The sequence below is a fragment of the Orcinus orca genome, chromosome 16 (genome assembly GCF_937001465.1).
Source record: "Orcinus orca chromosome 16, mOrcOrc1.1, whole genome shotgun sequence".
Taxonomy (NCBI): Eukaryota; Metazoa; Chordata; class Mammalia; order Artiodactyla; family Delphinidae; genus Orcinus; species Orcinus orca.
In genome coordinates, this window is record NC_064574.1 from 44,110,494 (window position 1) to 44,134,671 (window position 24,178).

The window sequence follows — 24,178 nt, forward strand, 5'->3', positions numbered from 1 at the left end:
TACATTAGAAGGAATCAATAACAGAATAACTGAGGCAGAAGATTGAATAAGTGAGCTGGAAGACAAAATGGTGGAAATAACTGCCGAGGAGCAGAATAAAGAAAAAAGAATGAAAAGAATTGAAGACAATCTCAGAGACCTCTGGGACAACACTAAACGCACCAACATTCGAATTATACGGGTGCCAGAAGAAGAGAAAAAGAAAGGGTCTAAGAAAATATTTGAAGAGGTTATAGTTGAAAACTTCCCTAACATGGGAAAGGAAATAGTCATTCAAGTCCAGGAAGCACAGAGAGCCCCATACAGGATAAACCCTAGGAAAAACACACCAAGACACATATTAATCAAACTAACAAAAATTAAATTCAAAGAAAAAATATTAAAAGCAGCAAGGGAAAAACAAAAAATAACATACAAAGGGATCCCCATAAGCTTACCAGCTGATTTTTCAGTGGAAACTCTGAAGGCCAGAAGTTTCCAGAAGTATCCAGAGTGGCAGGATATACTTAAAGTGATGAAAGAGAAAAACCTACAACCAAGATTACTCTACCCAGCAAGGATCTCATTCAGATTTGATGGAGAAGTCAACAGCTTTTCAGACAAGCAAAAGCTAAGAGAATTCGGCACCACCAAACCAGCTTTATAACAAATGCTAAAGGAACCTCTCTAAGCGGGAAACACAGGAGAAGAAAAGGACCCACAAAAACAAACACAAAACAGTTGAGAAAATGGTAATAGGAACATACATATTGATAATAACCTTGAATGTAAATGGATTAAATGCTCCAACCAAGACACAGACTGGCTGAATGGATACAAAAACAAGATCCATATATATTCTGTCTGCAAGAGACCCACTTCAGACCTAGGGACACATACAGACTGAAAGTGAAGAGATGGAAAAAGATATTCCATGCAAATGGAAATCAAAAGAAATCTGGAGTAGCAATACTCGTATCAGATAAAATAGACTTTAAAATAAAGACTGTTACAAGAGATAATGAGGGACACTACATAATGATCAAAGGGTCAATCCAAGAAGAAGATATAACAATTATAAATGTTTATGCACCCAAAAAAGGAGCACCACCATACATAAGGCAAATGCTAACAACCATGAAAGGAGAAACTGACAGTAACACAATAATAGTGGGGGACTTTAACATCCCACTTACACCAATGGACAGATTATCCAAACAGAAAGTAAATAAGGAAACATAAGCTTTAAACGACACAACAGACCAGATAGATCTAATTGATATTTATAGAACATTCTACCCAAAAGTGGCAGAATACACATTCTTCTCAAGTGCATACGGAACATTCTCCAGGATAGATTGCATCTTGGGTTACAAATCAAGCCTCGGAAAGTTTAAGAAAATTGAAATCGTATCAAGCATCTTTTCTGACCACAATGTTATGAGATTGGAAATCAATTACAGGAAAAAAAACCTGTAAAAAGCACAAATACATGGAGGCTAAAGAGTGTGATATTAAATAACCAAGAGATCACTGAAGAAATCAAAGAAGAAATAAAAGAACACATAGAAACAAATGACAACGAAAACACAATGACGCAAAACCTATAGGATGCAGCAAAAGCAGTTCTAAGAGGGACGTTTATAGCAATTCAATCTCACCTCAAGAAACAAGAAAAATCTCAAACAGTCTAACCCTACACTTAAAGCAACTAGAGAAAGAAGAACAAAGAAAACCCAAAGTCAGCAGAAGCAAAGAAATCATAAAGATCAGAGCAGAAATAAATGAAATAGAAATGAAGAAAACAATAGCAAAGATCAATAAAACTAAAAGTTGGTTCTTTGAGAAGATAAACAAAATTGATAAACTCTTAGCCAGACTCATCAAGTAGAAAAGGGAGAAAATGCAAATCAATATAATTAGAAATGAAAAAGGAGAAATCACAACTGACACTGCAGAAATACAAACGATTATAAGAGACTACTACAAACAACTATATGCCAATAAAATGGACAACCACAAAGAAATGGACAAATTCTTGGAAAGGTACAATTTTCCAAGACTGAACCAGGAAAAATTAGAAACTATAAACAGACCTATCACAAGTAATTAAATTGAAAGTGTAATTAAAAATCTTCCAACAAACAAAAGTTCAGGACCAGATGGCTTCACAGGTGAATTCTATCAAACATTTAAAGAAGAGCTACCACTGATCCTTCTCAAACTCTTCCAAAAAGTTGCAGAGAGAGAAACACTCCCAAATTCATTCTATGAAGCCACCATCACCCTGATACCAAAACCAGAAAAAGATATCAAAAAAAGAAAATTATAGACCAATATCACTGATGAACATAGATGCAAAAATCCTGAACAAAATACTAGCAAACAGAATCCAATGGCACATTAAAAGGATCATACACCATGATCAAGTGGGATTTATTCCAGGGATGCAAGAATTCTTCAATATATGCAAGTCAATCAATGTGATATACCACATTAACATATTAAGGAATAAAAACCATATGATCATCTCAATAGATGCAGAAAAAGCTTTTGACAAAATTCAACACCGATTTATGATAAAAACTCTGCAGAAAATGGGCATAGAGGGAACCTACCTGAACATAATAAAGGTCATATATGACAAACCCACAGCAAGCATTGTACTCAATGGTGAAAAACTGACAGCATTTCCACTAAGATCAGGAACAAGACAAGGATGTCTACTCTTGCCACTCTTATTCAACACAATTTTGGAAGTCCTAGCCACAGCAATCAGAGAAGAAAAAGAAATAAAATGAATACAAATTGGAAAAGAAGAAGTAAAACTGTCACTGTTTGCCAATGACATGATACTATACATAGAAAATCCTAAAGATGCCACCAGAAAACTACTAGAACTAATCAATGAATTTGGTAAGTTTTCAGGATACAAAATTAATGCACAGAAATCTCTGGCATTCCTATACACTAACAATGAAAAATCAGAAAGAGAAATTAAGGAAACACTCCCATTTACCATTGCAACAAAAAGAATAAAATACCTAGGAATAAACCTGACTAAGGAGGCGAAAGAGTTGTACTCAGAAAACTGTAAAACACTGATGAAAGAAATCAAAGATGACATAAACAGATGGAGAAATATACCATGTTGTTGGATTGGAAGAATCAATATTGTGAAAATGATTATACTACCCAAAGCAATCTACAGATTCAATGCAATCCCTATCAAACTACCAATGGCATTCTTCACAGAATTAGGACAAAAAATCTTACAATTTGATGGAAACACAAAAGACCCCGAATAGCCAAAGCAATCTTGAGAAAGAAAAACGGAGTTGGAGGAATCAGGCTCCCCGACTTCACAGTATACCACAAAGCTACAGTAATTAATACAGTATTACTGGTGCAAAAACAGAAATATAGATCAATGGTACAGGGTAGAATGCCCAGAGATAAACCCATGCACATATGGGCACCTAATTTATGACAAAGGAGGTGAGGATATACAATGAAGAAAAGACAAGCTCTTCAATAAGTGGTGCTGGGAAAACTGGACAGCTACATGTAAAAGAATGAAATTAGAACACTCCCTAACACCATACACAAAAATAAACTCCAAATGGGTTAAAGACTTAAATGTAAGACCAGACACTATAAAACTATTAGAGGAAAACATAGGAAAAACACACTTTGACATAAACCACAGAAAGATCTTTTTTGACCCACTTCCTAGAATAACAGAAATGAAACCAAAAATTAAAAAATGGGACTTAATTAAACTTAAATGCTTTTGCACAGCAAAGGAAACCATAAAGAAGATGAAAAGACAACCCTCAGGATGGGAGAAAATATTTGCAAATGAAACAACAGACAAAGGGTTAATCTCCAAAGTATACAAACAGCTCGTGGAGCTCAATATCAAAAAAACAAACAATCCAGTTAAAAAATGGGCAGAAGACCTAAATAGACATTTCATGAAGGAAGACATACAGATGGCCAAGAGGCACATGAAAAGATGCTGAACATCACTAATTATTAGAGAAATGCAATCAAAACTACAATGAGGTGTCACCTCATGCTGGTCAGAATGGCCATTATCAAAAAATCTAGAAACAATAAATGCTGGGAAAGGGTGTGGTGAAAGGGAACCCTCCTGCAGTGTTGGTGGGAATGTAAATGGATACAACCATTACGGAAAACAGTATGGAGGTTCCTTAAAATACTAAAAATAGAACTACCATATGACTTAGCAATCCCACTACTGGGCATATACCCTGAGAAAACCATAATTCAAAAAGAGTCATGTACCACAATGTTCATTGCAGCTCTATTTGCAATAGCCAGGACATGGAAGCAACCTAAATGTCCATCAACAGATGAATGGATAAAGAAGATCTGGCACATATATACAATGGAATATTACTCAGCCATAAAAAGAAACGAAATTGAGTTATTTGTAGTGAGGTGGATGGACCTAGAGTCTGTCACACAGAGTGAAGTAAGTCAGAAGGAGAAAAACAAATACCACAAATATATGCTAATGCATGTAAATGGAATCTAAAAAAAAATGATACTGATGAACCTAGTTGTAGGGCAGGAATAAAGAGGTAGACATACAGAATGGACTTGAGGACATGGAGTGGGAAGGCGAAGCTGGGGCTAAGTGAGAGTAGCATCGATATATATACACTATCGAATGTAAAACAGTTGGCTGGTGGGAAGCAGCAGCATAGCACAGGGAGATCGGCTCAGTGCTTTGCAATGACCTAGAGGGGTGGGATAGGGAGTGTGGGAGGGAGGCTCAAGAGGGAGGGGATATGGGGACATGTGTATACATATCGCTGATTTGCTTTGTTGTGCAACAGAAACTAACACAGTATTGTGAAGCAGTTATACTCCAATAAAGATCTATTAAAGAAAAAAGAATAAGAAAGGTCTTGCTAGAAAAGAAAGTAGTAATAAATACTTAAAGAATTTTGAAAAGCCACAGTAGAGCTGAAAGAAGGAAGGGACGAGGTGGCCGAAGCTTGGAATCCGGGGGGAAACGGGTGGTGGCTGAGGGGACGGGCACACAGGCTGACACCTGACTTTTCATTAGAACAACACAGGCTGGAATGACAGTGGGGTCGTGCCCTCAAAGTGGGGAGAAAAACTTTAAGTTATGCACCCCAGCAAGCAATCATTCGAGTGTGAGCAAAAACAAAAAGGAAACCGAACAACAATGGTAAATATTTTCAGCACTCAGAATATTTACCTCGCACACGCCCTCTCTAAATAAGTTGCTCACACATTTACTCCAGAAAAAAAAGTGACTGTGAAAACCAAAGAAGTGGGTAATCAGGGATAAAAGAAACAGTGAATATCCAGAAATGAATAAAAAGAAATCCCTGTATAGCAGCTTTCTTGCAGCAATCTGTTTAATTTATAACAAACATCTGTGGGCTTCACAAAGGCAAATTATGTTTGTTGTGTTGTTTCCTCAACAACAGGAAAGACAGAAAAAACACGGTGCTAGAAGACACCAGTGATGCTGGATGAAGGGACAGGGTTCTTCTCTCAATGTTAAAAGAAGGTTATTTAGAAACTGCAGGAGAAACACACAACCAGAAAAACTGTACAAGAGTTCCATGTGTCTAAATACAAAGAAAACAAAATTTCTCACTATTTTGGGGCAGCTTTGGAACATAAAAGGGCAGAACCCGTTTGACCTGGACACTAAGACTATTTCTTCTTCTGGTACAGGAGGTCTGCTACTGGCAACTAGTACAGAGGAAATAGTATTTTATCACTACAACTTGAGTTTACAGTCAGTAATATTTATCGAATCATGATGATAACTTTAATAATTTAACATTTGGAATCTACATAATTAAAAAACAGATTTTAAAGGTTACCAGTCCTGACCAAGTTGTCATCATCATCATTTTGGCCAAGAAGTGCTGGGCGTTTCCTAAATGCCAGGCACTGTGCTAAAACCTTTATAAGGATTATCCTGTTTAATTTTCAAAATAACCCCTTGAGGTAGGTATTACCGTTATCCTCATTCCATCAATGGGGAAACTAAGGACCAAGAGGCTGAGTACCCTGCCCTCACCTGCAAGCAGAGCCAGAGTCACAGCCAGGAAGCCTGATTTCAGGATCTGACTCACAGCCACTAAGCGAGACACACTCACCCCAGAGTTAATTCAGGAAACAGCCGAGCTCACAGGAAGGCACATGGTATGAGGGAAGAAGAGTGGGCAAGCGTGCCACCCACGGCCTCCTCCTGCCTGGTAGGAAGATGGGAGATGGGGGTTTAATCACGTCCATTTACAGATACAATAGTAACAGACAGAAGAATTCAAAATTACACACCAGAAAGGTTGGGGGAGGTGGAAGGAGATGGGCAGCAATATTAGTGATCTTCATTCTAGCCTTCAGTAAGAGAAATTCTCCCCTGTCGAAGCAGGGAGTCCACTGGACAGAATCTAAAGCCAACAGAGCAAGAAAAAACCAGATGCACCCAGCAGTACAGGTGTCGTGATGGCTATCGAGAGGGACAGGTGGCCTCTGGGGAGCAAGATGGGGGTATGACTGATGTGTTAGGAGTCAAGGTGAGAGGTCTGGAATTTTCACTGCTAATTTTGTCTACTACTTATTATTTTACTGTGCCTTTGTTATCCTTGCTAAAATAACCACCAAAATATTTTTTAAGTCACTTATTGTGGAGAAATTGGAACCCTTGTGCATTGCTGGTAGGAGTGTAAAATGGTACAGCCACCATGGAAAACGGTTTGGTGGTTCCTCAAAAATTAAACAGAGAACTAGCATATGATCCAGCAATTCCACCTGTGGGTATTTACCCAAAAGAACCGAGAGCAGGGTCTCCAGGAGATATTTGCACACTGTGTTCGTAAGAGCATTAATCGCGACAGGCACAAGGTGGAAGCAACCCACGTGCCCATCAACAGATGAAGGATAAGCAAAATGTGATACATCCATACAATGGAATATTATTCAGCCTTAAAAAGGAAGGAAATTCTGACATGTGCTACAACACGGAGGAAACGTGACGCTAAGTGAAATAAGCCAGATACAAAAGGACAAATACTGTATGATTCCACTTCTAGGAGGTACCTCCTGGTCAAATTCATAGAGATAGAAAGCAGGGTGGTGGTTACCAGGGACTGGGGGATGGGGAAGGGGAATTATTATTTAACGGATATAAGGTTCAATTCGGGATGACGAAAAAGTTCTGGAGATGGGTGGGGGTGATGATTGCACAACAATGTGAATATACTTAATATTACTGAACTGCGTATCTAAAAATGGTCAAAATGGTAAATCTTATGTAATGTGCATTTAACCACATTAAAAAAAATGACTTTCTTCAAAAAAGGAAGCAACGACTTTGGCGTCCAAGCCAATAAGGTACAGTAAATTTGAAGTTATTTGAGTTTAATATAAATTAGTTCTTTTACCACTTGCTGGAAAATACAAGAACCTTAGAACATGTTAATTCAGATTACAGTCCCCCAATTCAGTACTATTATTGCCCTTATTTAAAATCATATATATATAATATATACAAAATATTATTTTAAAAATATATAATTATATTAAGTATATATATTTAAACGCTATAATACTTTGTTATTGTTTTGTGCAGTCAATATTCACTTAAATTTGCTCACATACATAAAGATACACTCAGGGAAAACCCTTGTCATATTTCAACAAGTCTCAGTAGCCATTGATAGTAAGATGCGTCCCTATTTCAAAATTTCAGAAACGTTGAAGTGTGAAGACAGTGCCTATTAGAACTGGAGAAATACAATATTAAAGAGAACCTCAGACTGCAACATCTACTCAGAAAATCCTTTCGGGTGGGCTGCTTACTGAATAGGCTTAACCTGCAGTAGTTACATCCTGTGCTTTGTGGGGTGGTAGGGATGTGTGTGCGTGTGTGTGCGTGCACACACACACACACGTGACTGCGCAGGGGAGAGACAGAGGGAGAGAGAACTTGACTTTGCACCCAGCAGACCAGAGTTTCATGAGGAATAAAATTACCAAAGGATCAAAGGAGCCACACAGCAGCCCCTCTATATCCACAGAGGAGACACACACAGAAGCGGCCTGTGGATTGGCTGTTGCTAGGATCCATTTCATGGAAAAGAGTAAAAAGAAAGCTGTAAGAATGACATGCTTCTTACCATCCCAAATTCACAGAAATGAATCCAGAAGGAGAACGCGGCCAGGTCCTCATTCACATCATAAACCGTCTACAGAAAGATGCTTAGGGGGCAGCATGAGACCTCAGGGACCCACAAGAACAGACTGCGAGAGGGGTTTGCTCTTTCCCATGCAATGGGGTATTACTAACCCTCAGATTTGCTAAAATACACTAAAAGCATAAAAACGAAAAATGACATTCCCTCACATTTTCCCCATAACGAAGGGCTTCTTTAACCCAGAAACACTCTTTATTACAAGGATTCAGAAATGGAAGCACAATCTCACACTGGGTCCACGGCCCACTTTCTAATTAACACAATAAACGCTCAGGCTGCTTTCCAGACCTTCGTGTGAGAAGCCCAGGGCCAGCTCGGCCTGAGAAACGTGCGACATCAGTAGCCGAAATGCATGCACCAGAGTCTGCCTTAGACAGAGCAAGTCACCTTTCACCCAGGCGTGGGCGACATCTCAGACTTATTCCCCGCTGCGTATTTTCAGTCCCTCTGCCAGTCTGGCGGCTTCCACACACCTAGCAAACACAACTGGAGTAAGGGAGCCTGCTGGGCCTGCCTGGACCAACGACAGAGGGCAAAGGCCTTAGGAGGCCGGGGTGGGGACCTCATCGCAGGTCACCGGCTGCTTCATCAATTTTGTTACCTTGCAGCAGATGGGAACCGGCTACTTCTCAGGTGAATTCCTCAATGTGCAGTGGATGGGGCTTTATGAGTGAAGACGCAGAGTTCGGGGATGCTCAGGCCGTCACACACAGGACGCGGCAGGAACCAGAGGCTGGGACGCAGGCAGGGCCAGGGGGCAGCTGCTCCTCCTACAGGAGCTTCAGAAGAGCCGAGCTTTCCTTCAGAACAAGGGGTTTCTCTTTGACGAAAACATTTCCCCGAAAGGTTAGTTAAGTCCCAAGACGTGAGGTAAGGGAAAAATCAGCCTTGCTGGTGATACAGTGTTTCCACCAGGACACAGAGAATTCCTATTAAAAATTCTTGTTTCTGCACAAAAAACCCACTGCAGCCACAAACCTGCCTCAGCCTTTGCTTCTGAGTGATGCCCTCTCTCACCAACGGCCGTCCCAGCCCCGCTGCTTGGATACAGGTTCCTGTCTAGGCTTCTCTGCAGTGTCACCCCCATCACTGCCCCCTCCCCAATTGTTCCTGAGAATCACTGAGCACCAGCCCCAATCGTCAGGACCCTCCTCCTCTGAGGATGCTCTCGAGAATCTACGCAGCCCCCCCTTGACTTGTGGCAGCGGCTGAATACGGCCACTTTCATTTGATTCCAGGCTGTGCTCCTGCTGGTCTTAGCTGGCGGGCTTCGACACAGTGAGCCTTAAAGTTAGAAAAAATAGGCACCGAATGAGGCTGGATCACAAACACCAGCACAGGGACCAGGATAATATTCCAAGTGACAGATTAGCGGCTGACCGCAGAGCACTTGCCCCACCCATGTTTCTAGCCTATTTCAGTCCTGGTGTCACCAGATCATCTCATTTCTCGGGAGAAATCTGCTTTCTCCATTGAGGCAGACTGTGTACACGATGTGTAACCTTCTGCAACAAAGCATCTGACCACGTTGCATAGCAGCAGATGCTTCAAAAGGCAGAGCTGAGCGCACAAGAGAGCAAGGGAAATATTCAGGGGCAGAAATGTTAAAGACGGATGCGAAATACAGAGTCTGAAACCCGAGCTGCTGCTGCTGCCTCTCTCGGGAGAGGCCAGTCTCTCTGGGCTTGGGTTGTAGTGGTCCCTCCGGGAGGAGTAGGGACTGAGGCCCCACATAAAGATGGGCTCCTCAAAGGATGACACGTGCAGTGAAAGCACTGCCTAGAATCACTGCCCATCAGCACAGTGTGGGCCTGAGACTGTGGCACGTTCTCTGCTGGAAACTGCACATCATGCAGAACCGAGGTCTGAAATGTTATTGTGCACGTGGTCAGGAAACCCCTCAAGCTGAGAAACTCACATTAAAAAATGGTCTCAAGTCGGGGACCCCCTGGGCACCTGCCAGACGCACCTTCCCCTCAGTAAATCCTCAGCCAGAATTTTCAGAGTTCCAGTGAGATGGATCACAGTATAAACATTTAAAATTTACCAAGAAACAACCCACCATGTGCCTGTGTCAGCGGATGGAGCTGCCTCCCAAGAACTTTGGATAAAGGACAGTAAGAAAGAGGTGATACGGTAAGTCGCTTTACGATGTTCAAGGCGTGCAAGGAGGCACTAAACCACATAGAGAAAAGCACGCTATCAAAAGAGTCTAGGCAAATTAGAATTTCCTAAAGTAAAAATATGTATTGAATTTAAAACACGACGGAGGAGTTAATGAGCACACTGGACGTATCTGATGAGGGAATTAAGGAACAGTAATATGGCAGTGCTGTTACTGCCTGTAGTCAGCATACAGTGAGAAACATGAAACACAGATGAGAAGACAGGAAGATAAAATGAGAAGGTCCCTTAATCAACTGATAGAAATACTACAGGAAGAGACTGGGATTCCAGAGAACATTGAGAAGGAAAGAAGCAACGTTTAAAGAGATTTGAGATTTTATCAGAACTAGTGAAAGATGTAAATTTGCAGATTCAGAAGCACATAATGCAGGTAATTCCACACCTATACATCTTAGAGTAAAACTACAAAAAATATGATCCTGACAAGAGGAAAATATATAGATTGTCTCTAGGAAAAAGGCAAACCAAGAGTAGATTTCTCAACAACAGCTATAGAAACCGTAAAAAAATCAAAAAGACCTCAGAGAAAGTGCGAAAACACTCTGGACCTAGAATTCAGTAACTAAACTATTCTTCACAAATGAGAACAAACTGCATTTGGCCAAAGACAGAATAAACCACCAACAGACCTTCACTGAAAAGGCTACTGAAGCATGTTCTCCAGACCAAAGGAAATTGACTGCAGAATGCAGAAATGAGGTGAAGACGTAAGGAAGGGAGAAATGTGATCAATCATTAATAAGCATTGACTACAGAAGATGACAGCAGCCATGCAGCAATAATGATGAATTCTGGTGTCACAAAGCGAGAGGGAACAGAAATCCTGAACAATCATGCAAGGCATGAGGAGGATTCTAAGATCTTTATATCACTGAGGAGAAGGACGATGACAGCACTAACTCTAGTTTGTACATTAAGGAATGCACATTAAAATTTTAAGAGTCATACCTAGCAATATGAATAAAAAGTATACCTTTAAATAAGTTGAGGGAGAAAAAAAGAATAAACAGTTCACAAGAAACCAGAGACCCAGATTTATTTTAAAATGACAACTAATTGAAGTTGTGTGTGTGTGTGTGTGTGTGTGTATGCACGTGGGCACTGAATCACTGAACCCCTCTGGGGCTGAATAAAACATGTCTGCAGCCCAGCTGGTCATAAATTCTGAGCAACTGGCATCTGTGCCAGGGGTTTCTGCAAAAATTACAGGGACCCAGGGATATCATACAGTAAAGTGATACTCCGGAGAGAGATTTACACCGCAAGCCTTTGGAATCCTTCATACATTTTATTTATGGTCTTTTTACGCCGTGTTACTTTCTTAAGTCACAATGAATGCATTCTGTTGTGGGACTTGGCATCCCTGCAATTGTGTTTTTATTTCTTATTGGCCTGGTGGCAATACTCTTTAAGTTAATCTTTAGGCTCCTTACTTCTACCTCTATTTATTTCCTTTTCCCTTCAATTCTCACAAGTATGCCAGAGCGTGCCTGTGGGTAGGTGGGGCTGGGAGCTGGAACAATCATGTCTTTTGTTTTTTTTAATCATTTTGAAGAACTGTATCTATTTAGCTTCCAATTCCTAGTCTTGTCTTAACATTTGTGTGCTCATTTGGTTTTTGTTTTTATTTTAAATTTCAATCTTTAACTTCTAGGCTTTCCTCTTAATTTTGTTGCCTCTATGGTTTTTGTTTGTTTTAACATTTATCTTCAATCTTTTTCATCTCGTTGACTTTTTTCTTCCTTGGAGAGTTAAGCTATCTGACAGTTAAATATCATTCCTAATTCTAACTTTCCACTTCCCCACTGTTAACCACTGGGTCACCTCTTAACCTCCTTCTCACCTCCCTAGTCTGTTTTATCCCCTCCTCTTCTCAGGCAGGTTTCTTTACTTCTTTACTGGCCTTTGCTTTTAGGCCCACACGTGCCTCAGGGAGACCCAGACCCTTCTCTCTTGTTATGCCTGAGCGGCCCCTTTGGGCCGCGGCTCTTACGAGGGATCACGGCTGGCTGACCTTCCTGATTAGGGCTTCCTGGATTTGCGGGAACATAGCACCTCGTGCCTAAGCCCCGCCCTTCTTGGCGCTGAGCTCCTTGCTTGGGATCCACGAGTTCTGGGCAAACCATCCACAGTGCGTCCTAGACCAGGAGGAGACAGACGGCCTGCAGGAGGCCAGCGCAGGCTGCTTCCCTCCTGGTGGAGAAGGCTGGCCTTGCTGTGGGCGCCCTGCTCACACCCGCCGGGGGCTCACTTTCTTTTCTCCGGCAGAGGGGTCCCCAGAAGTCAGAGGAGGGACCTGCCACCTCGCTGACACCTGTCCTGTGTGCTGAGCAGGTGCAGCGAGGGGCTTCCTCTGGGCTCCGTGGCCCCCTCCCCTGGGGCTCCCATGCTCACAGCCCTCCGACCGTGGCGAATTTGGGTTCCTGTTGGTGCAGAGGGCCAGGCTAGGAGCAGGCTTCATACAAAGGGGGGCCTAAGGCCTGAGCTCTGAACAGCATCTTTCAGAAAAGCCCAGGCTCTCAGCAGCCCGGGATAAACTGACCCTGCCTCTATTTGCTTCTCCCTCAGGAGCCACCGGAAAATAAAGATGAAGAATCAGGAAGTTCTTGCGTTCCTGGATTTGCAGATGCCGACGGCCCCTGCCCGTATGCCTGCGGCGCTCATCACGGCAAGCAGCAGAAGGTACCCTCTGGTCCAGGTGTCTGGTGGGCTGTGGAAGGAGTCAGTGGCCCAGGAGTGGCCTCAGCTCCGTGGACCAGGTGCTATGACCTCCCCACACACTGGACCTGGTTGCCAGTGGGCTGACCCTTGACAATGAGCCGGGCGGGTCCGCGGAGAGCCGCTCCCTGGAAGTGAGGTCACCAGGCACCTTTGCTGCAGGCGGGGCCACGCCTGGAATGCTTTCTTCTCCAGCTATGACCTGTTGGGGCTTCTGTATCAGGATGTTTCCTGCCAGCCCTTAATGTTACACGACTTCAAGAAACTTGAATTCTGGGAAGTTTCAAGTTTGAGAATTTATTTCTTCAGCTTTCAGGGGAAAAAGTGATGTTACACCAGGACGTTGGCCTCCTTAACCCTGGTGTAGGGACAGCTGCTGTCACCCTCTCATGTCTCCGGGGACGTTGTTTCTCCTAAACCTGGCTCGGTTTCTGGACAACTTGACTTGTGACCCTGCATGTGTTTTTCTTTCCTGCGCCGTGGAAGCGCTGCTCCTCCGACACTGGGCATATTTGGGATAAAGGTGTAAATTTACCTCATCCCACGTGCCCTTGGTCTTACAAGTTGCCTGGATTAACAGACCCCACCCCCTGCCCTCAGCGCGGCTGCATCACCTAGAAAGATTCCCCCCCCCGAGGTGATCCATCAGCGGAGCCTGGTGTGTCACGCTGAACGATGCGGGTAGATTGGGGCCAGGGCTGGACAGGTGGGACTAATCACACCCCCTCAGAGTCAGCATTGAGACTATGTCACAGCCCCTCTTTTATATCTGTCATCCTGGGACACATATTCTGGACCGACAGAGGAAGCCACCTCCTTTAGCCATGTTGTTTTAGACCCAGCCTCTGGTTCCCCCTGTGCCACAGCATTTAGCAGGAGGGAAACTTCGAATGACACGTCACCATCCACAGACGCCTAAAACCTGGCCTCAGGTGCTGCGGGTAAGGCCTGCCCTTACCTCCCATGTTGGGCCTTCGGATCTCCTGAGAAGCCCCAGCCCACTTTGCTCTCATGTCCAGACCTGCTCCCGTTAGGAGAACGCAGAGCCCTGCAAGTCGGCACATCGCCCCAGCCAGCTCAGGGAGGCGAAGGGCGACAGAACAGAATGGGTGGGGGCCGCCTGGGATCCCGCTGAACTCAACTTTTGTTAATGATGCTGCAGCACCGCCAAAAAACAAACCCCAAGGCGTGACATCTGGTCGCCTGCACTCCACCCGAATCCAGCTGGGAAGCTGAGTGAGGGGGCAGATCTGGGGCATGGATGTGCAGGGACCAGGCTGGTCCTGCCCCCACCCCCCACCATGGACCAGGAAGAGGCTTTCATGCCTCATCACCTCCACCTCCAGAAACAGCCCCCGACAGCCTCTTCTCCTCCAGGCCATCTCCTCGAGGCATCCCTGACGGCCCCCTCTCTTGCTCTGCCCCCGCCCCAGGTGTCCCCACCCCCATTGCCAGGCCAACCTCCTCCGTCCAGCCCTTAAATGCTTCACCCACGTGCCACTGCCCACCAGACCCCCTAGAATCCCCACCAGGACCTCTCAAGAGCGTCACACTCAATGCACCCCAAGCCCTCTGCTGGCTCTCGTCCCACGTGTGTCCGTGAACAGCCACCACCTGTCCACCTGTACGAGCCCCAAACCTGGGAGCCTATTTTACCACCATCTGCTCCTCACTGAGTCAAAATCAAGTCACTGAGCCGTCCTGCGATTACGTCTCTGACCCAGGCCAGCCCCGCCACCTTCCAGCTCCTCCCATACCCATTCCTGGCCAGGGCAGTTGCTGGTGACACCCTGTGTAAGTCCCGCCAGTGACACCACTCCTGGATGCAGACCAAGGCCTGAGAGGCCCAGCACATGCCAACCCCTGTCTAATTCTCCACCTCAACTCCGACCACCGCCAGCTTTCCGTGCTCCAGCCCTACCGGCCGTTTTTCACTTCCTTGGAGTAAGTTACTCTTCACGAACTACAGATTTCAAGTTTGGGTCTTGATCCACTCTGAAGAATACTGCAAACTTAAGAATGTCCACGCTTCACAGTGGGAAAAATAAACGCCCAAGGACCAGCCCCCTAATAGCCTCACAGCCATAGGTGGGGACCGAGGGGCCAGGTGGAGACTGGTCAGCCCACAGGCGGTCTGCATGGGTTTCCTCAGTTTGTCTCAGTTCCCTCTATTCTCTAGCTCCCTTCCATGGGCTTCCTTGAACATTTTTGTTTGTTTATGTGGTCCCTTTATACATGGCATCTTTATCTGACCCTTGGACTAGAAATGCCACAGCCTGTATTGCACTAAACAGGCCACCAGAGACCCACAGGCCAAGCATGTCTGCAGCAGGAGCTGCTTGGGCTGGAGGCCAGTCTCTTCTTTGCAAGGATCAGACCTGCCGAAAGGAAAAGTTCCTCAATCCACTCAGCCAGGAACACAGGCGGCTGGACGCTGTCCTTGGTGCTGGACGCACGTCGCGGCCACCGAGGAAGCCACATCCTCGTGAAGCCCACGCTCTACCTGAGGGTGGGAGGCAGACGTGAGTGACATGGGTGGGAGCTGTGGACAGGCTGGAGCAGGGCAGAGGGCCTGGGAGCGGGGTGGGGAGGCACCCAGGGGTGTGTGGGGGACACTGTGTGTTGCAGTGCATTGTTGCTTCCAGGAGGACTTTGCATCTCATCTCAGGAGCAGAAATAGACAAGCTGCGCATGAGCCTGGGCTATTTTTACCGCTTGGACACCATGAGTCATGCTGCTCAGAGTGTCTCCCTCTTTGCACTGTTGCTGTGAGCTCTCAGCCAGCTCTGGACACCATGATAGGATTTGGGGCACTGACCTCTCTCCTGGTCCTGTCTCATTTTTTCCCTAATCTTTTTCTCTTCACCTCATTAGTATCACCTAGGGATGGGCTGGAGAGTTGGTAAATCAGTCTTGTTAACTGCCACGCATCCTTGTCACGCCCTGGGTGATCGATGCTACACATCAATTGTAGATTCCCAGCCATCAGTAGCCCTTCTTTTTTTTTTTTTTTTTTTTGCGGTACGCGAGCCTCTTACTGTTGTGGCCTTTCTCGTTGCGGAGCACAGGCTCCGGACGCGCAGGCTCAGCGGCCATGGCTCACGGGCTCAGCCGCTCCGCGGCATGTGGGATCTTCCCGGACAGGGGCACAAACCCGTGTCCCCTGCATCGGCAGGCGGACTCTCAACCACTGCGCCACCACAGAAGCCCAGTAGCCCTTCTTCCTTCAGGGAAGCCAGCCCCGCTCCATGGCCCGCGGGAAGGAGCAGCTCAGAGGAGGGGACAGTGTGGTTTGCTCACCAGCTTTGCTTCAAGGCCACAGAGTTTCTGAGACCCTGACCACGAATCTGGGGCAAAGGATGGTTCATGCATCTGGTATAAAGGGTCCTTGAAACTTGGAGCACAAGTGTGACATGCTTAATGCCCTGACGTCTGAATAAGCATGGAACAAGCTTTGTCAGAGTTAATTTAATAAACAGAGAAGACCTCAGTCAGAGTTTAAAGCAGAATAAATATAAGTACTGATAAAACTCTTGGAGGTGCTTTCCAGACACCCCAGAAGCATGTTTCTTTGTAATATGGTTGCTGGCACGCTCTTCTTACTTCTGTGACCTTTGATTTTTGTCACTTTTAATGGCCAAGGACAGCCCGGCAGGTCTTCACACCTTCCTGACCAAATGGTGCTGTACGTGGGGATGTACGTTTGATCTGGAAATGCAAGTTACATGTTCTTAAGAGATTCTGGATGGGATGTCCATGGATTGACGCTTTCTCTTAAAAGTCACTAAAATATCTGCCGAGGCCAGTGAATATTTGCTTCAAAGTCACATTCTTTCCCAGCTGGCTCTGCAGGAGAAGATTCCTTTGTGAGCATCCGGAGAGGTTCTGTCTCGTCCAGATTCACTGCCGTCTGTGCCTGGGAGATGATTCTTCCTGAGAGGCTGTGATGCTCTGTACATCGGCAGCGACATTATGCACAAGCAAGGCTGCTTCCCAAGGGGACACTGCCTCCCAGTGACACCCCAGCCCCTGCCCTCGCCGGCCTGGGACAGAGCTCACCTCATGAGCAGGAGACAAGCACATCCTCCCAGGAGTGCCACCATCTCAGTGGGGCTGAGACTCCACATCTATGGCGATGCCCGAGGCTGCCGGGCAGGCTGGAAACAAGGACTGGAGTGTAAGCAGTTTATTTGGGAGGTGGTTCCAGAAACACCGGGCAGGTAGTGGGGAGTAAGGCAGGGGGCAGAGAGGAGCCAGGAAGGTGTGTGCTATTAAGCCGCTTCTGCTGCTGGCAGCTGGGCCCCATCCTGCCGGGGAGCCCAGGGACCATGCAGAACCCTCAGGCAGAGTTATCCCACCCGAGGGGCCTCTGCACACCAACCCCCATCCACCACTGGTCAAGGGTCGCTTCCGGCCCTCGCTCCCCGGCCCTGGTGCAGGCTGAGGGGGCTTCCACTGCTGGACAGGAGCGGCGGGTAGAAAGTGGCAGGTGTTTTTTTGCTATAAGGAACTTGGGCTCCCAGAGGTGAGGGTGCAGAGGCATCTGCACACGAGACTCCTGGACGAGACCGCGAGGCCGTCTTGTTTACCTCCATGGGTACACTCGAAGCGTGATGGGTGATAACAGGGGGGCAAGGTGGGCAAGCCCCTCACAGTTGGTCTGTCCCCACCATCCTGTAAAGTGGGTGCTGTTATTGCCACCACCCCCTTCAGAAGAGGGAACTGAGGGGCACAGGCAGGAAGTCTGAGGGTCAGACAGCTGGTAAGTGCAAAGTGGACTTTGAACCCCGCCCATCTGGCCTCAGAGCCCCGTCTCCAACCTCTGCTCTGTGCAGCTCCCTGTTAGGAAGGCAGCTGGGCACAGAAACGGACACGGCTGGGCTGCTTACAGCCGCCTCAGGGCCTGGAACAAACTTGAGGGCTGGACTCTGCATCACACAGACGACATCTTACTGTCACCCAGGGCCGGTGCCGAGGATGATGCAAAGTCAGCTGAGCTGCCATCAAGGTACCACAGACAGGGCGGCTTAAACAACAGACGTTTATCCTCTCGCCGCTCTGGAGGCTGGAATCTGAGACCAAGGGGCCAGTATTTCCGGCCAGGGTCTCCGCCTAGTCTGCAACGGCCTCTTTCTCCCCGTGTCCTCCTCACACGGCCTTGCCTGGGTACCTGCACTGCAGAAGGGAGACCTCTCTCCTCCTCTTTTAAGGCTACTAATATTCCATCATGAGGGTTCATCTCACCCTAGTCACCTCCCAAAGGCCTCACCTCCAAATACCATCACAGTTGAGGTTGGGATTTCGACCTATGAATTTTGGGGGACACAAACACTCAGCCCATAACACGATTAAATAATAATTTTGAGGCGTTTTAGTACATTATCTATAAAAGCATAGTCAAAGCAAAGCGTAGATAGTACTACATAAAGTATAAAATAGAATGTATAATATACTTAAGTATATGAAATCTGCAAATATACTATGTACCTAGATCAGTAGATATATATCTTCCTAAAAGCTCCAAATCATTCCAGATGTTTGCTAGCTTGAGGAAATCTCATTCTTTTTCAGTTTTTTAGTGGTTGTGTGGTGGAGTTGGTAAGCCATCTGTTTCTGCTTTCCATTTTCTTCACTGATTAGAAAATGCTCCTGTGGGTCCCACCCAGGGGTCCTGAGCACATGTCCCGACTGGCAGCGTCAGATCACTAGTGTAATTTATTCCGCTTTGTGGGAAATGCATCACCCCCAGCAGCGGCTTCTAAGTAGAAATCCCACGTCCTCTGTCCTGTGCTCCTCCTGGGGCAGCACTGATGTTCAGATAGACACACTGATAAGAGTCAGCATCTTTAAAGCTGTGCTTATCCAAGCATCTCACGGAGCCAGACGGTGAAGCCGTGTGTGAAGCATGACGCCCCACAGGGCCTGGACACGGATGCCGCCTTGGATCTTAATGTCCTATAAAAATTCCATGTTTCTAAGAAAATATGAGCCAGCAATGAGATAGTAAATGATGAAAGTTGTATTAGTGCTACTTGGACGAGAGAAAATTCTTTAGTAAGCCCATAAAAGCTGGATCTAGGGCAAAAAAAAAAAAAAAAAAAAAAAAAAACTCAAAGGGATTTTTCGGGGGTAGGGGATAAGGAGAAATTGAAAATTAGAAATAGATAAAAATTATATCACTCAAAAGAAAAAAAGAGTGAGGGCTTCCCTGGTGGTGCAGTGGTTAAGAATCCTCCTGCCAATGCAGGGGACATGGGTTCGAGCCCTGGTCCGGAAAGATCCCATATGCCGGGGAGCAACTAAGCCCGTGCGCCACAACTACTGGCCCTGTGCTCTAGAGCCCGCAAGCCACAACTACTGAGACCGTGTGCCACCACTACCGAAGCCTGCGCGCCTAGACCCTGTGCTCCGCAACAAGAGAAGCCACAGCAATGAGAATCCCACGCACCGCAACAAAGACCCAACACAGCCAAAAAAAAAAAAAAAGAAAAATTAAAAATATGTAAACCACCTCATTAATAATTTTAATTAAAAAAAGAGTATTTTAAAAAAATATTTTAAAATATCTTAAGTACAAAAGCAGACAGATCTTCTTTTCCTCGACTCTGTTGGGGGTATTTTAACTTAGTGTATGGGGACAAGATGTCATAGGTGGAAAAAAATCATCATTTTCACTGCAGATGCGGTAAAGGAAGGAGTAAAACTAGTATTTACTTGCACTGTGCTGAGTTCTCTCACGTTCATTAACAGGGTGATCACCTCGCCGACCCCAGCATGGGACATGATGCCCACTTATGGAGGAGGAAGCAGATGGCCAGAGAAGCTGGTTACACACCTGGTCAGGAACAGAGGCAGAGTTTACACCCAGGTCTGTTGGAAGCCCACCCTCATTCCATCACATAAAATACCACACTTTTAGAATCAAGAAGAATAAAATGCATTTAACAGAAGAAGCTGAAATGTGTACACCAAAAACGATCAGACTCCATTACAGAAATTACAGAACGAAGTAAAGGCAGAGGCATTTCATGTTCACAGACTGGAAACGGCGCTGCCGCGATGGCCACACTCCTCAGGTCAGCCTGCAGATTCCATGCAACCCCATCAACACAAAGCTGGGTTTTTGGCAGAAAGTGACAAGCTTACCCTAAAATGCACCCAGAAATGCAAGAGACAGGGTTCCTCTCCTGCTGCTTCTGCAGCATAGGTCAACCTAAAGGTTACTGAATATAAAATAGTAACAATCCCATTTATCGGGCAGTTACTGTTAGCCTAGGGGTTCATATACCTCACCAAGGTGATCTTGATCAATCCCCCCAAAAGTTTAGGATCACACAGAACTGATCCTATTTCACGCCTGAAGAAAGCGAGGGCCAGGTTTTAGGATTTGGCCCTAGTTCTGCCTGAGTAAATCCCCACTGGATTGTCAGAAAGGAAGGTTCTCTACCGTCTTTCTTCCAACCTGATCGACACTGTCTGAGGCTGGGATTGTCAATGGGGTGAGTCTCACCCAAGCTGCCTCCTGGTCCCACCCCAGGTGACACCCAGGCTTGCTGCCCTCAGGGAACCAGTTAGCCGTGGGGAATGGAAAGATGTGGGCTCAGATTATAAACTGGGTTATGCCCAGGACATAAATGGAGGTGGGGGAAACAAAGGATGAGTGCTTTGTATCTCCCCAAAAGGAGGTGATGGGGAGGGGACCCCAAAAGGCGGTCAAGTAGCTGAGCTCCAGCAAGTTGGGCAGCAGGCGGGGGGTCTGAAGGACGTTTCCTGCTCACAGAGGCAGGCCTGTCATCTGAAGCATCTCAGAGGGACCCCCCTCCCTCTCCACAGGTCAAAGAGTTGAGTTGGCAAATCCCATCCTAGCAGGGGAGCTGCTAGGACCCGGATACACGGGTCCTTTGCCAGGTCAAATCCTTGTCTTAGTTTAAATGTATCCAGTGTAAGTGTAGTCAGTACGATGTCAATGACCACAATCACAGTAGGTGCATGAGCGACTGTTCCAATAAATAGAAACTCTTTCTAACCGATTGGTGTTAGGTAGCAAATGAGAACTGGCATTTCTGGGACCTTGATTTGAGCAGTGTACACCATTCCTAACAGGGGCACCTACACAGACACAGAAACTTAGCACGCTGGGAGGGACCTCACACCTGCCCGTGGGATAAAGGGCATCTGTGGGTCCAGCTCGGAGGGGGAGGAGGGCTGCCATGTGCCCCCAGCCAGGGGCGTCAAGAAAGCCAGAACCACGTGGTACCATGCTGGGGTCCCCTCCCCAGCACGCGGGGGCTCCCCTGCACAGCCACTCTGGCCTTCTGTACAGCAGAGGGGCCAGCAACCAGAATGGGGCCCCTGGTCCTCCCCGTGGCCAGTCCTGGTAGCCCCTACCCTGCCCACTCCCTCCTGCCACCTGCAGGAACCGCTCACAAATGGGCGATGTCACACCTGCCACCGTCTCTCCACCGGTCACCTCTTATGTCACTGTTCTGTGGTTTCAGGGTCCACCCAGCTCCCCGGCTTCTCAAGGGCTTCCCTCCCGTCCTCAGCATCCTCTCTCTGATACCTCCACTCACCTGCCGGAGCGTCAGGCCTCCACCATTGCCCCCAGCACTGAGCTCCAACCCACGGACCTTGACATCTCTCACTGTCTGATCACCTCACACCCCAATCCCACAGTGTGATCTCTGATCCATCGTTACAATCCCACACTCACACACACAATTCCCTTGCCTGTGTGCTTTCTTGGCGAAGCCCCTGCCCCCCTCCAGCCTCCCTGACCCCACACCTGGTAAGTGAAGAGGGTGGTTGAGACCCTCCAGCCTTGGCCTCCATGGCCCGAGATCTCACAGGGCCGAGCCCACGGTGTCTGTTGCCCCTTATTCCCATTAGCTGGGCTGATCCTAAGTCTCCTTTCCAGACTCCACAAGCCAGGAGGACGCCTGGTCCTTTCTTCATCTTTCCTTTCTTGCCTCTCCCGTGGGTGGGCTCAGCCCGTCCTCAGGCTCAGTACCCACCACATGCTGGTGGTGTCCACACTGGCACCCACCAGGCCCCCTCTGAGCGGGCGGCCGGCCCGGCACTCCCAGGGGCCCAAGCCCCCCAGTCCCGGAGCCTCGAGGCAGAGCCCGCCCTCCCTCCACCCCTGACCCAGCTCTGCACAGCTCGGAGTGCCCGCTGGGATTCAGGTCACTTCTGGGCCCTGGACACCAAGCAGTGAGCGAATAGGAGCCCTGCCTCATGGGCATCCAAGCCCCTCAGCCACGTGGTCCTAGACCTGAGCCATCCTCCATTCGCCTCTTCCTGTCCCTCCCAGGAGTCCCCGGCCAGGGCCTGCCCGCCTGCTTCCCCTTCACGGACACAGCAGAGTCGGACCCCTCAGGAACCAGAGCCTCTCGCTACTGCTCCAACCACCTGCGAGGGTCCCGATGGACTCAGAACACAGCCTGGCCCTGGCCCCTCCGCCTGGAGAGGCCCCGCGGCCCCGCCTTTCCCTCAGCATGGCCGGCTCTCTGCGTGGGTCCATCGGGACTCGGCTGCCGTGCCCACACCCTCTGAGCATGTCTTGTCTCGGCTGGATCCTTCCTGTCCTTAGGATCTCAGCCCTGAAGTCGTTCTCTTACAGATGCCAACCATGTCCACCACATAGATCGTTCCAATGGCCCGTCTGCCTGTCACGTGAGCCTGCTTCCTCCACAGTCTAGACTGCCTGCCTGTCCCCACACCACCCAGGGAATGCTCAGCTCTTGGCAGGATGAAAAACCAGTCTTTCTGGAAGGCTCCAGCCCACACCGATCCAGGTGACTGATTCACATCCACCATCACGTCACACCTGAGCGTTTGCCTGAATCCGCTTCTTCATGATTCACCACCAGACCAGCCACTGCTGGGCCCGAAAGGAGGCACTGGCTCTGCTCCGACCTGGACTCACTGTGAGTGGGCATCGTGTCTCTGCCACGGGGCCCTGGCTTCACCTTGTCCGTGACCCCGGACTCAGAGGGGACCAGGACAGAGTGTCAGCTCAGCAGAAGTGACCAAGGAGGTCAGACCAACCGCAGCTGCATGGAGACTCTAGGGAAAGGCCGTCTGAAAACTGCCAGAACTTATTTTAATATAAGAGATTACTGTTTCCAAAGGATATTTGATTGGGGGGAAAATCCAGTTAAAATAAATCCACTTAAACCGGGAACCAACCTTCACGGCAGTGTGTGCACACGTGGGTTTCATGCCCCAAAGGGAACTCGTTGTAGGAAGTGAGTTCATTTAACCTTTAACAAGGTTTACAGATAATTATGAATGTGCGAATTCTCAGAGCAGGGATGATCGCGTGGTCAGGTTTGCTGGTGTAATTAATTCTTCCAACAAAACTGATTTCACAGCAACTGGAAAGAGGATGATTTTTGCAAAATAGTCAGGGTTTCCCTAACTTTTGTGAGGACACCTCTGTGTTTCCATAGCCTTGAGTTACAAAGGGCTCCACCTGCCCTCTCCTGGCACCTGTCCTCGACGGCCACCCTCGTCTGCATGGCAGTCAGGCCCTGAGGAAGTCCAGGACCGCCTGCACTGGGCCCCCTCTGCTGGGCCAGGGAGGCGGTCCGGGATCCCCTGGGATTTCTCTGCTCCCTAGCTCTGCCCCACACAGAGGGTCCAAGTTTACAGAGTGTCCGGTGGGGCTGCTGACTTGGCATCTGCCTCCCCCTCCTCTGTGCCCACCGGGACCCCGGCTGCCCAGCTTCCCAGCATCACCTGGCCGCCCCGTGCATAGCCCACTCTCGGTTAAGGCCCCATATGTGGCAGCGCCAGCCCCCGGGAGCTGCCCCGACTTCGGCTAACACCGCTGAGCACTGCCCCCTCTCAGCTCAGGTAATCGTCAAGACAACACTGGGGGCAACTGGTGCCTCCTCTTCATTCATAGGGAGAACGAGGCACAGAGAGGTTGAATAACTTTGCCAAGGGCCAGGCGTAGGCCAGGGCTCAGACCCGGGCAGGCGGACCACGGAGTCCCCAGCACAGCCCCTTTG

The 24,178-nt window shown here is 47.4% G+C and overlaps 1 protein-coding gene across 3 annotated transcripts in view; it reads right to left on the reverse strand.

Annotated features, from left to right (window-relative positions):
* The window catches only part of SYNDIG1 (synapse differentiation inducing 1), a 118,184-nt gene that overhangs the window by 77,161 nt on the left and 16,845 nt on the right, over positions 1-24,178 (reverse strand). The window contains exon 2 of one of the 3 annotated variants that reach the window (XM_049699130.1): positions 19,875-19,995. The exons of the other annotated variants lie outside the window; for them this stretch is intronic. The gene's annotated coding sequence lies outside the window, so the exon portion shown is untranslated. The remainder of the gene's footprint in view (positions 1-19,874; positions 19,996-24,178) is intronic. 3 annotated transcript variants of the gene reach the window in all.